Source organism: Poromitra crassiceps (assembly GCF_964638095.1).
Source record: "Poromitra crassiceps genome assembly, chromosome: 22".
Taxonomy (NCBI): domain Eukaryota; kingdom Metazoa; phylum Chordata; class Actinopteri; order Beryciformes; family Melamphaidae; genus Poromitra; species Poromitra crassiceps.
Window position 1 is genome coordinate 21695155 of NC_139647.1, and position 14932 is coordinate 21710086.

A 14932-nucleotide genomic window follows, 5' to 3' on the forward strand; every position below is an offset into this window, starting at 1 on the left:
ATTATTACAGACTAGTTGATCTGGTTGTTTCCATACTTTTTGTATGTTTTTTTTTATATTCCCTTTAAAGAACATTCTCTTTTTAATATGAATTCCCACTGAAGTGCTTTTTTCGGAGTTCTACGTTTTGCACAAAAGCAAAAGTTTGTCATCCTCTTATAGCTAAGAGATCAACTAGAATGCTTGCACAAAGAAAGATATAGCCCCGTCATGTTTCCAGTCTCACACATTGTGTTCACTGCCTCTTTCCTGTGTGAAGTGGGGTTCCAAAAACCACAACAAACCCCTAGCTCAGCTCTAGTGTGGGTGACACCAACCAACATAACTGTATAATTACAGCCCACATAACAGACATTGGTTTGTCATGGGATGTTTAGTCTGTCAGCTGAAAGGAAGTTAGACATTAATGGGAAGATCAACTTGGTTTACCTGATGTCTTTATATCAGCTTGTGATGATAATTTGAGCATAAATGCTCCAAAAGGCCTCTCTGATTGGTGTATTATGAAACTGCATCTGAAAAACCGAGGTCTTATGTCATTGCCTATAATGTTTTTACGGACGAGTTGAGAATAAGACTGTTTAGCTGAATGTCAGAATAACCTCAATGGTGATAAGGATGAAGATCATCCACTCTAACCTCAAGCTGTGCTTCTCACTCAGGTGGCTCCTCATGAGGTCTGTCAACTGTGTGCAATGTTCCAGCTTCTCGTTCATAACATTGACTCTGCGGTTGATGCTGAGGAACTGGCAGGTCTTGTCATAAAGCTTTTCCAGGTTTTCTCGGTCCCAGTAGAAATCAGGTGTGATGATGAGCAGGTCCGACCTCAGGTTTATACAGTGTCTCAGTGCAAAGAGCACTTCTTCCCTGAAGAAGAACATGAGGGCATCGTCGTCTGGTTTCGCTGCCATCTCTGTCAATATCACCAGCGCATTTGAGGCACCTCTAGGTAAATCCACTTCATGGAAACCATGGTTGATCAAGTCATGGCAAAGCGTTGGCAAATGATACTGATCTGATGTTGCAAAGGCAATACACTGCATCATATCCTTGTCCTCATCCTGGGAAGGCTGGTTGGTTTTGGATGGTTGTTTCGTTCTCGGCCCTTTGGGAACCCTCTTTCCAGGAATTGTCACTGGTTTCAAACTGGATTTTAAAACTGAACCCTCTTTCCAGGAATTGTCACTGGTTTCAAACTGGATTTTAAAACTGAACCCTCTTTCCAGGAATTGTCACTGGTTTCAAACTGGATTTTAAAACTGAATCCTCTTTCCAGGAATTGTCACTGGTTTCAAACTGGATTTTAAAACTGAATCCTCTTTCCAGGAATTGTCACTGGTTTCAAACTGGATTTTAAAACTGAATCCTCTTTCCAGGAATTGTCACTGGTTTCAAACTGGATTTTAAAACGGAATCCTCTTTCCAGGAATTGTCACTGGTTTCAAACTGGATTTTAAAACTGAATCCTCTTTCCAGGAATTGTCACTGGTTTCAAACTGGATTTTAAAACTGAACCCTCTTTCCAGGAATTGTCACTGGTTTCAAACTGGATTTTAAAACTGATTTGACGAGGTTTGTTGAATACGGGCGCTCTTGTCTACTCCTACAGCTAGTCTGCACCCAAGGGTCAGCCAAGGAGCTTCTGAAACGTCTTAACCCATAGTAACAGCTCCTTGGACACATCCTTGAGGCAGGCCAGGTGGAAAGAGTCCTAGGTTGGGATTCATACGCGTGTCCCTGAGTAGGATGGGAGAGGCTGGCCGAGGCAAACAGGCAGACCTGCCTCCTGTCCACTGGCCGCTGAACTCCCAGTCTGAACCACAAGGTCCGGAGAAGCATCTTCATTGTCCTCGTGTTGTCCTCGTGTTGCAGCGGCAATAAGTATGGTCACTTGCAACCCTGTTGTCCATCATGTCAACTGAACTGGCATTTCTTGCTCGCTTGGGCATTAAGCCCAAGACAGCAATAAATGCCAATTGAGTGACTTCTTGCTTGGGAGCTGGAGAGTCACTTTCTTCCACGCGTTTCCTTTTTTCAATCCTGATTCTGATGCGTGCACTTTTTCTCACAGCTGGAGCAGGGGCAATGGTCCGTGTGGCAATGGTCCGGGCAATGGTCCGCAATGGTCCACAGGTCACAACTTCCTCAGCCTCCGCTTCTGGAATAAAGATATAAGAATAAAGATTATTTCTCTTTCAAACAGTGTCGTAGATCTAATATGAGCAAAACTTATTAAAAAAAATTCACAGCTATGTTCATTTCCAAAGGTTTGTGGAAATGGACAATTTCCATAACTCTTCCAGGCTTGGAAAACACAAGAAAGCTGGAATCCTCTTCAGTGTATTTTCCCGACCCCGCCGATTTCCCCCCCATTTTCTCCCAAACTGTACTTGGCCAATTTCCCCCTGCTGCTGCCCCCTCTGCCGATCTGGGGAGAGCCGTAGAGTAGCACCGTGCTTCCTGCGACACATGCACAGTTGCCAGCCGCTTCTTTTCAACCCGACCTTTCACTCAGACAGTAGATCAGCCCCCACGGTTCGGAACGCGGTTCGGAACGTCCCTTTTTGTTGTATTTAACGTTTAACGCTAGTGTATGAGAACCCCTGCAGCGCAGCCAGACACAGACATCGCACGCAGAGCAGCACACAACACCCAGACAGACCCAGACAGCAGGACAGGATTGACAAACGCAAGCCAGAATATCCGATGCCCACCAGCAGCAAATCAAGACCAGCAAGAAGCTGCAACCAGCAGCACACGCAGGGGCCAGCGCTGCTGGTTGCAGCTAAAAATATTATTCTGCCAAACAAAATTCCCTGGCCTTCACTGTTTTATTGAAGGAAATTATTTTTGAGGTGTGACTACATTAGAAAAGATTAGCTTCAGAGTCAGTGATGTGCTTGAAATGTTTAATTTCACAAAAGGCTCATTATCTCAGCTTCTAGAAAAAAATTGCTGTTTTGGGGTAAATCAAGCTATCTTCTCCGGCTCATAACTAAAGAACGGAAAATGGGATCAATAAACTTTTTTTTGCAGATGATAGAATAGAGTCTCATCGTTCTTTGTGCGTGTTCAGTGTTTACATAGTAATATCACACAATATTCTGTGGGCCTCGAGAAATCACTGAAAACGCTCTGAAACTCTGGCACTGGGAGCGTCCGTTCTCCAAAAGTGGCTGGCACTCAATGAGTTAAGGGAAAAAAAATATTTTTTGAGCTGTGCAGGGCAACAAATGGTTATAAAAAGTATAACGTGATCCGAACCGTGGGTTTTCTGATCCGTGCCAGCCCTATTGCTGTGAAATATATATATATATATATATATATATATATATATATATATATATATATATATATATATATATATATATATATATATATAGTTTTTACATATATAGTTTTATAGTTTTTACATACACATTAACCCTGAGGAGTAGCCGGATTGGGCTGATTTTCAGAAATATTGTGATATTTGGGAAATATCACAATTTTGAACATTTAATTTCAGAGGCTGCAGCAGGCTCAGTTTTAAACCCAGAGTGAAGTTTCTGGTATCATATGAAACTAGAAGACCTAAGGAATCGAATTTGCCAACCATGTCATGCTAGTTTGTCAGGAAGGTGGCTAAATAACACTCCAAATTTAGGCAAAATTTTGGCGAGGGGAAAAAAAACATTTTCAAATGGGTCCTTATTTTCGCAGGTGTGTGTGGCAGGAGGGGGGCTTTAACTAGCCAGAATGCTTTTCTGCTGCCGTTTGTCTCCTGTATGCAAAACCATCGCCTGGCACGTTTTAATCCTATTTGTTTATGTGATTGACTAATTGTCATGACTTGTTAGCCAGCCAGCTAGCTGCAGGCTAACGTTACAGGCGGTCCCTGTCTTTTTCCACCTTGAATATAATTTTTTCATATTCGATACTTTTTATTTATATTCAAATATATATTTGAATATCCGTCCTTGTTGGTAATACTGACGTAGGACTCAGTTTCCCAGAATGCCCCGCTCCCTACCTTCTCTGAGTCTCTTGCGGCGGCGGTCGATGGAGGCAACCTCTGACTTCAAGCTCATGTAGCTCTTCCTGGTCTCCTGCAACTTGTCCTGCAGGAAGGAGATCCGCTCCGTGCTCGACATGCTGTCCAGAGAGTCTGGAAAGAGAGAGAGGTGTTTTTTATTCTTTATTTCAGATTCATCACTGCCTCAGCAGCGACTATTCTTCCTGGGGTCTGTAGGGGGTATGGAGAGAGAGAGAGAGGTGTCTGTCCCCCCCCCAATATTTTATCTATATACTTTTTTTTAGTAGAGTGCACGAACAAGACAAACAAACAGGTTCAGAGTGACACAGGAAAATAAAAGAAAGGAATGGAAAAAAACGTACATACATCATCAACATTACAGCGCAGTGCTACCAGCCACATCAAGTGCTGGAGACAGAGGTGTTAACACGGGTTACAACTCTGTACTCCACATTCTTGGCTAATTTCCACCACATAGTACTGCATAGTATGGCTCGTCTCAACTCAGGAATCAAAATTGTACCAACCCTGTCATGTTAGTTTGTCAGGAAGGCAGCTAAATAACACTCCAAAGTTCAGCTACATTTTGGCGAGGGAAAAAGAAAACATTTTCAAAGGGGTCCTCTTTTTCACAGCCTAATGTTGGCAGGTGTGTGTGTCCGTTTGGAAGCAGCTAGTAGCCTTATATTGTCATTTAGCCTTTCTGCTGCTATTGCATGGTTCAATCAGCTACGGTAATTGTATTTTATTGGGGGGCGGAAATTTGTGAGAGAAAATTTGTCTTCCAACAACCTACCTTTTGCCATGTCAGCTTGGGGGACATTCTCCATATCAACTGATGGTCCATCTTCCAACGGGGGCTGAGCTGGGCTCTCAGACAACGCTGCACCGTTGGGAGAAGACGTCTTCACTTTTGGGCACATCTTCCCAAGTGATTGTTCGAATTCCTATGGAGATCACAATCCATTAAAATAAATAAATAAATAAATAAATACAAGCTGCATTACAATTACAATGTGAGATGTAAAACGCAACAACGCTCCTTCATAATCTTACCTCTATCAGGCTTCGTCGTGCAGTGGCCCATTTGCGTAATGGAGAGTCAGGAGGCAGACGTTTGTCAAAAACCTCTGGGCTCATGCCTCCAAATGAAACCCGCTTCTTCTTCAGTTCGCTGAGGTGACTTCCAAATGAAACCCGCTTTTTGCCAGTTGGGGTTTTCCTGTCAGCCAACGGGGGCTGAGCTGGGCTCTCAGACCACGCTGCACCCAGAGAAGGGGTCTTCACTTTTGGGGACATCTTCCCAGGTGAAGACATCTTTGTTGTGGAGCTGCTGGAGGCTGGAGCTGCAGGCTCTTCAAACCTGAAATCACAATGAACAACAAAATGTTAATGGTTCTCAGTCACATTTAGTGTTCAAATGTGTTCTGTATCTGGATATACGCTATAATGATTGATATAGCATATTATCCAATCACTTGCTTTGCATTTACACCTGTATTTACATGTGTTAATGTCTGGAATCCACGTACACACACATACACACACACACACGCACGCACGCAAGCATACACACGCACACACACACACACACACACACACACACGCATGCACGCAGACACACACACATACACACACGTACACACACACACGCGCACACACACACACACACGCACACACACACAGGCACACACATGCGCGCACACGCACGTTTGACACAACACACACATATACAAGTGTATATAAACACATATAGGCTAGGCCTATTCTATGTATTACACTGTATTTCTTTGCTATTCTTCTACATACAATTGTATTGACTGTTTCTCCTACTAGACAGGACAGGACTAGACTAGACACTTTGAAAGTGTAACACAACTGCTGCTACAACTCCATTAAACTTTCAAACTTGTGTGTGTAACGCTACATACATGGCACAACAATCAAACATGCTCCATCATGTCTGACAACATTCATGTTGGCAGTTGCTGGATAATGTTTGATTGGTGCGCCATGGGCTCAACATGGACAAACGATTCAACATGTTGAATCTGACCCAACATCTCCAAACAAGGACACACAGCCCCATGTCACACCAAACAAACATCTTGATAATTAACGTTCTGTAACGAACATTATAACTGTAGCCGAGTGTTCGGGTCCGGCTATTACTTGACACGTTGTTAACAAAACAGCAAAAGAGAGAGAGGCTGTAACGTTAACAAACGCTGGTCTTTGCACACACAGTCCGATTGTTTTCATATGCGTGTTTTTTAATCCCTCATCTGAAAACACAGACGGGTCCCAGCTCGCAAAAATATGTTGACTGATATTCTTTTTTTTTTTCGTGCGTCAATTTCGGAAGAAAATACGGACTTGGTGCCTCAGAGAGACGACGCGACAATGTCGTCGAACAGATGCTTCACAGTTCCCCCAAAAAAACACACAACTCTCTGACACATACAGTTACCTAACATAGGCTAACTTAGCTAACCGCTAACCATTACTGAAATTACGCAGATGAAAGACCCATATTTCGCACGACGAACGTTATAAGGAAACTGAGCTAACCACTCAACCATTACTTAAATTACACACATAAAGACCCATGCTAACTAGCTAGTGAACATTTGTGATTTTACCTGTCGATGTAAACTGTCTGCTCGTCAACAGAATCCACTATCATCATCGCAATCTGCTCTGTTATTTCGTTCTTCACGGAGATGCTCTTCTGTACGTCTACTGCGATGAAGAAACAAACTGCAACTACCAGTGCTGAACTCTGAGTGACGTGACGTGAGTTCAGGAGTTCTTGACCGCCAATCAGGTAACGCCCCTACACGCATTCATCACGTGACACACACGTATGCGCATGCGCACAGGTCCCGCACACATACCTTCGCAGTAGGCGATATTTTTTTTGGGATGATGGCGAAGGCATAACCCGCCCCTCTCTGCCTCTGATTGGCCTAGCGTCAAACTTCCATCCAAACCATTCGCTTGGCTATCCTGCATTACATCTCTGTTACAGTCTGTGGTCAGACCGTCAGACTCAGTGGATCAGACTGACAGACACAGACAGACAGACAGACAGACAGACAGCAGTTAGGCCTTGCTAGCCTGCATGAAACACGCCAGTGTGTTTATGTTTTTAATATAGTCATATATCTATGGTTTATATCGCTACTCTTGGCAGTGCACGTATGTAGCAGATATAGACAGACAATTGATCAAGGGTGATATAAAACAGGGTTATTAATACAGGGAACTAGCAACGCAAACATAACTGCTGTCTGTCATATAACGCTAGCTGCTGCTGACAGGTCTGGTAACGTTTCCACTCATCAAGCACAGAGCGCAGCTGGGCTTTCAGCAGGAGCTGAACCGAGTCTGTTTGGTGAGTTAGCGTCCTCGTGTTTTTGGCGTGAACCTGCGGCCCGTGACAACATGTAAGTAGTTTTAACTGTGTATGTGAATGCTGTTTTTAGTTGCGTTGGGAGGTGCAATGTAAATGTGTCTTGTCCAGTGTTGGGCAAGTTACGTTATAGTGGCACATCACTCAGCTTGTCTTAACGATTATTTTCATTATCCATTAATCTGTCGGTTATTTTCTTGCACAATTGATGAGTCGTTTAAACTACAAAATGTCACAAAATGGTGAAAAATGTCAGTCACTTTTTCCCCAAAGCCCAAGATGACATCATCAAATGTCTTTCCTTTGTCCGGACCAACAGTCCACCACCCAAAGATAATCAGTTTACTGTCATAGAAGACAAAAAAAACAACAGAAAACATTTACATTTAAGAAGCTGGAACGAGAGAATTTTTGTATTTTGTTTTTGAATTAGTCATAACGATTAATCAATTATAAAAACAGTTTGGCAATTATTAACTACTCAATGAATTGACTAAAATGAAAGGGAGCTGTCACACATAAGGTCCCTCCCTCCACCCCTCTCCTATTCTTCTAATTATTCTATATGATGGAAGGCAGATTTAGGGGATCCACCACCTGTACCTTTTAAATATGAATCATGTAGATTTACTATTTTAATATTGATGTTGCATTTATGATCCGCTGTATTTGTTCTGTAATCTGTAATCATGTCTACTTGTCACCTCCTCCCTCTTCCTCCAGCCTGGGCTGGATTAGTCTTCATTGTTGGGAGGCTATTTAAAAAGACAAAATGTCCTTGTTCTTTATGACTGGGATGAAGATGCACCCTGCGTTGAAACGTCAGTCAATAAAAACGTGTCTACACTTGATCCGTGTGCTCCAGTATCTTTGGATGTTATCTGAAGCCTCTCCTCTAAGATTGCCCTCTCCTGAGAGCCTGCTGGGCTGCTTGGGTGGAAGTGCGCCTAACCTCATCCTGCAAGTGTGAATTCTGTTTTTGTTTGAGTCACAATTTTACAAAATACTATAATTTGTATGCATCTCCATCTGGGCCCTTACATTACATTACGTCATTTGGCAGACGTTTTTATCCAAAGCGACTTACAATAACACATTTTTGTCAGCAATAGAGCAATCAACTATGCACCACAGTCTATGACAACTACAACTTCTGAAGGAACAGTGGTACAAGTTTAGTTCAGGTTATTTTTGTATTTATTTTTTTAAGAGAGAAAGAAGTTAGTTCAAGAAGGGCCCAGATGGAGCCTGAAAAGGTGTGTCTTTAGTCTTTTCCGAAAGATCAAGTTCTTGATCTAACTTCTTTCTCTTAAAAAAAAAAAAAAAAAAAAAATCCCAAACTAACCTTAACTTGTATCACTCTTCCTTCAGAAGTTGTAGTTGTCATAGACTGTAATGTAATGTAATGTAATGTAATGTATGGAGATCTTGTAAAATTGTGATGGAGAATTTAAAAGCAGTCTCATCTGTGATTACAGCTAGGGATGCACCGATCGATCGGCACGTGACCGGAAATGGCCGATTTTCACGTGATCGGCCTCGATCGGTGATCTGCGCCGGTCACTCTAAAATGCCGATTCTGTGAGCCGATTTTCAAGTGACGTGCGCGAACCCAAAAGCAGCGAGACAGAGTGGATGAGTTGCAGCCAAAACAAAAGCTGCCACTACACAGTACACACATGCCACAGCATGTCTTCGTCGGTGTGGAGCCGCGGAGGGGCCGGGTAGGTTGGAGTCCACAGTCTCCAGTCTGAGCGGCTCGCTTCACCTCACCGTCCCCTCTTCCCCGACCAGCCTCCACATCACCGCTGCCTGCTGCTGCTGCTATCCGTCAGTCACGTTGTAACCCTAACCCTAATGTGTACAGCCAGGAGAGGACTTTTGTTTCGTATTGCGAATAGAACGACGAACATAATAATAAAACGCATCGGACCAGTGTGCAAGGTTTTCTGTGAGAGATGATTTTTTTTTCGAATGGCGGATTAAAAAAAACGCGCTCTGTGTGTAAACTACGATATTCAAACGGAGTCAACTCAAACTCATTTCCTCATCTAGGCTACTCAATAACAGCCAAATCCACAACTGTAGAGTGGGCATGGCTTCGAAGGTCCCTGGGCTCCAGAGCTATAGGCTATAAACTCCTTGTCCATGGATAACATTTTGACGTTTATTTATTTTATTTTATTAGTTTATTTGGCAGGGACATAGGCCTATACAAAAAAACATTAAACCCCATAGGGGAAGAGATGCTTTGTAACAGATTTAGCCATAGGCTACTTTCCATCTGAAGCCCCTGTTCTGTTGCACCTTTTTTCTTTTGGAAAAGTAAATGCATGATAGCTGTGGGATATACTGGAATTAATTGTTTTATATTCATTGTATTTACACAAAAAAGAAAAGCTCTGTCCAGTAACCTTGAGTGAGATCGTCCTAGCCTAGGTAAACCCAGCCACCACGTGACCTGCTCTCTCAGTTCCCAGTCACTATATCTAGTGACTGAGAACAGGTCTGAGAGCAGGTCACGTGGGGGATGGGTTTACCCAGGCTAAGATCGTCCTACCTCATGCAAATGATAAGAAATGTGACATGAATGTTAATTTTCTATTAAAGCAAAGTAAAAAAGTAAAAAAATAACCTGCCAATTATTGTTCTTAGAAAAAAAATCGGAATCGGCAAAAATCGGTATCGGCAAGTCAGACTATTCAAAAATCGGAAATCGGAATCGGTCAACAAAATCGCAATCGGTGCATCCCTAATTGCAGCAGAATAAAATGAAGCTAATATCACAATTCATTTTGCCGGCCCATGATGCGTTAACCTGGCGAGGCAGCTGGATTCACACAAGATCATGAGATCATGTCCCTGTCCCATCCTACCATACAGTTCATGAGATCATGTCCCATCCTACCATACAGTCATGTGAAGCAGTTCACTATGTTGCTGTGACCACTTCTTCTTATTGTCCATTTCCATCTCCCCCATAGGTTGTGCATCACTTTTTTCTGTCCCCTTCCTGTCTGTCCATCTGTCGTGGCTCCTTGTCAAGCTGCCATGTGTTGGTCCAGCTCAGAGGGCTCCCTCCTGGACTTGGACTTTGTCCCGTGGAGGCGGGTGGTACCAAAGGACCCGGGCTACGAGCGGGACAGGGAGTCGGGCACCTACACCCCTCACCCGGAGAAGGACGGGCAGGTCGGTCACCCTCCTTGTGGTCTTAGTGACCAGTCCTGGCAAGGAGCTGGCCAAGGAACACAGCATGAGCGTGGACAACCTGATGGAGCTGGGCAAGCTGGAGAAGCACCAGCTGAGAGTGGGGAGCATAGGCGAAAGCTACAGGTTAGCTTTTCTCTCTCTGCTCTCTTCTCCCTCTCCTCTCCTCTCTTCTCTCCTCTCCTCATCCCTCTCTTCTCTTGCAATGTTTTATTTTTTAATACAGGTTCAGCTCATAAAATTAGAATATCGTGGAAATAACATGGACAAATTATTTCTTTAGGCAGTAATTAAAGCAAAATTATTCCCGACCAAGTATTGAGTGCAGGCATGAACATAACTTTTCAGAAGATCGACATTTCTATTTTGAAAATAGTTTTTTGTGTGTGATATTTAATTTGTTGAAATACTGTCTTGGGGGGTTTTATGAGCTGGAAGCCAAACTTATGCAAAGTTAAACAAATAAATTCTTGAAATAATTTACTTAGTGTGTAATGAATCTATAATCTATGAAAGTTTCACTTTTTGAAAGTTGGTGAATTCTGTTTATTGATTGTGGAGCTAGACACATTCTCTTCAAAGTCCTCTGAGACATGTGCTTGTGAATTAGAGCTATACAAATAAAACTGGACTTGACTGCAGGGCCTACAATGACGACCAGCTGTCCCCGGCCGCCAAGGGCAGCGTGGAGAGCGTGGAGAGGGACGACCAGCCTCCTCTCTCCCCCTCGCCCCCTACAGGTGCCTTCTCCTTCAAGCCCCGCCCCCAACACCCCTCGCCCCCTACAGGTGCCTTCTCCTTCAAGCCCCGCCCCCAACACCCCTCACCCCCTACATGTGCCTTCTCCTTCAAGCCCCGCCCCCAACACCGACAACATCCCACGGCCAAGCTGGCAGCAGCCAAACTGCACCTCAGCAGTGTGTTTGGGCAGGTGAAATGTTTAGTTCAGTGTTCAATATTCACCTTAGAGCAGCACTTCAAACCTTTTCACACCAAGGATCCCTAAACTGCCATACATTAGACCATGGACCCAGTGGTGTAGTGGAGGGTAGACGCAGGTAGACCCACTTATTTTTCAGTCGGCATTGAGTCTGCCCACTTCTAAATCCACTCTGACGCGTATCCATCCATTCAAGTAGTGTGCTGCAGTTTTTTTTTCTCTTTTCTTCCTAAAGGCACGGCCCGCCCTACTCTGCCTCGATTGGCTAGTAGTACTGGGTGCCTGCTTTGGTTTGTTGGGTAAGCCAATCAGAGGCAGAGTAGGGCGGGTCCTTTCCTTTGCCTTCCTACTAGGATAAAAATGTCGGCGCTCTCTCCTGCGACCTGCCTGCCCCACCTGAGATGAGAAGATGAAGCGAACGCGAGCTACTAACCCTACACTGCCCAAAAGAAAGACTGATGCACATGATGTACAGTAAGTAGAATGTGTGGAATTGTATTTTTATTTATATTTTTTATTTAGGGCTGGGCGATATGGACAAAATCAAATATCACAATATTTTTGACCAAATACATCAATATTGATATTGTGACAATATTGTAGGGGTGACTAATTGCTGCTTTCATAAAATATTGACACAATGAGATTTTTGATAAATAATCATTAGTAATGTGGATATAATGACTAAGTGGGTAAAGGCAAATAATAGATACAGCCATGCTGTCGCTTTGTGAGATGGCCTCTAGTTGGTTTGGACCTTCAAGCCAATCACGGTGCTTAAACATGTGACGGCAAACGCCAGTCAAACACGACACCAAGTGACTTTAAACAAACACACATTCAAATGAGAAGTGTGCAGACTGAGCCGCGGAGCTGAGAGGTTATGTTGTGAAAACTTTGATCAAGAAGAAACTACATTTCCTATTTCCTATTTTCATCCCATTGTGAGTACAATGTGTGCAAGTGAATTCAACTTCTATGAAATAGCTCTGTTATGAGCGAAGCTAGTCCCCTGTTTTTCTGACGTCGACTTTTTCAGACCATGGGGAACCATGTTAAAGTGATGAACATCATAGCGCTTTCCGTACATACACAGTGCAGCCCCCTCCCTCCGCTGCGAGCAGAGACTGGGGGGCACGGTGGCTCAGTGGTAGAGCTGTCGCCTCACAGTCAGAAGGTCCTGAGTTCGATTCTCGCCTGGGACACTGTGGGTGCTGTGGTTGTGTTCCCCCCCCATATCTTCAGTGCCCACTGCCCAGGTGGGGTATCTCGTCGTAAGGGCCTTTCTGTCTGTGTGGAGTTTGCATGTTCTCCCCGTGCTCCCCCAGGGGGGTTCCTCCGTATATAACCCCCCCATTAAAAACATGCAGAAGATCAGATCGTCATCGTCATCCGACCAGTGACGACAACACCCGAAGTTGGTCCCCGGGCGCTGTACGAGAAAGCGACCACTGCTCCTGGCCTGCCCCCCGGAGGAAAGGACAAGCCAGGATGGGTCAAATGCAGAGGACAAATTTCACCGGCCACCGTCAGCATGTGTGTGTTGTGGCCGCATGCATGTGTTGATGTGATCGTGTGACAATAAAAAGACGGGCTTGTCCTTCTGAAATCGTGTTTAAAAAATTGTTTAAATCGTGTTTAATCGTATCGAAATGCAAATGCACCTCTTTCACGGGGGCCATTTTGTGTCGAAAAGGCAGGGTAAACCGAGGTGCAAGGAAAACATTAATGAGCGTTTCCAATGTCCATGATTGGAAGTTAAAACTGAATAATGACATCACAACAGTCTAATCCTAATGTTAATTTAAAATGTGATAGTCCTCTAAATTTGGCTTCAAACGGCCATAATTAAAAAAAAAAAAAAAAAAAAAAAAAAAAAAAAATGGGCCTGAGAATGTGGGCCTCTACAAAATATGTCCCCTCCACCTTTGAAATCAAAGCTATGTCCATGGATAATACGAGGGCATTTTGATAAACAATCAGTGTCACTGGGTGTCAACGGCTATGAAACCCTATGGAGCCTGAGTTTGAGCGTCCGACTCTAGCCGGCTGACCGTGTTTACAATTTAAAAACTGCGACAGTTCACGCAACTTTAACATGACATGCATATATTATACATCAAACTCTTGAGCTAATTCTGCTCTCACTCAGAATGTCAAAATATAACCGATGTGATGTATACTTTTTGAGATATTAACGTTTGTTTGGCACAACTCATACTAGTTAAGTGCGGCGGGGTTACGCATTTTTGGGGGGCAGTGACGTCACGCTGATTCGTCCTATTAGGTCAATCATCTAAATGCTATAAAACCTTTCAAACATATTCATTGCAGGATGATGTCTTCTTAGTTGTGTTTGATTTTAAGATGAAAATTGAAGCGACACATTTTATACAGTAGAAACTGTTTTATTTTTTACCCCTAAAATAGTCTTGCTTCCAGCACACACACCAGCTTTATGTTGATTGACAGCTGAAAATGTAACATTTTAAAAACCAGACAGGTCAAACTTTTTGCAGCGGGATTTTGGCCGAACTCTCTTAGTCTCGCTCTCTCTCACTGTCTCTCTATGTCTCTCGATCACATGAAAGTGAGGCTTCCTTCAGGTATATTGATATTTTAGGACAGCCCATATTCTAATCAATAGTGATTATAGGACAGCCCATATTTCTTAAGTATACATATTTACATGTTGCCATTTCCTATGTGCATTCAGTGTGGGAATGTTTGTCTAAAGTGAAAGTAATCATCCCTCTGCAGTGCGCACCAAAAAAACTGTTAATGTCTGGCCTAGAACAAAGACGGCCTTATTTTATTATCAAGTGCTGTGTAAGAAATGACGTATTTCGACCTTGCAGGTGGCCGTGCTATCTGTAAACGTGAAGACGGGAGTAGATTTCCCGTCAAAGCTTATAACAGACCATTGTTTAAAAGTTTGAAGTAATGTACTCATGAACACACAGTAAGAACTTCATACTCATGAACATTATGCAATTTGGTTGAGATATAATATTTGTATGTAATGTTTTTTCTAACCAATTATGAAAATGCAGTTTGAAATATGCTTTGTGTTATGAAGAAGAAATGTACTATCATGGATGTGTGTGTGTCAATGAATGGATCCTTTGCGCGGACACACACACATCCCGCACACAGACACACACACACACACACCCCGGACACACACACACACACCCCACACACGTGGGCAATGAGGGAAGGAGTGGGTTAAGAGCAGGAAGGAGCCAGTCCCTGGCACTGAGTAAGCACACCTCCAGCTTCAACTCTCAAAGTCTGCCCCCCCCCCCCCCCCCCCCCCCCCCAGACACACTCTCTCTCCTCTCCTCTCCTCTCC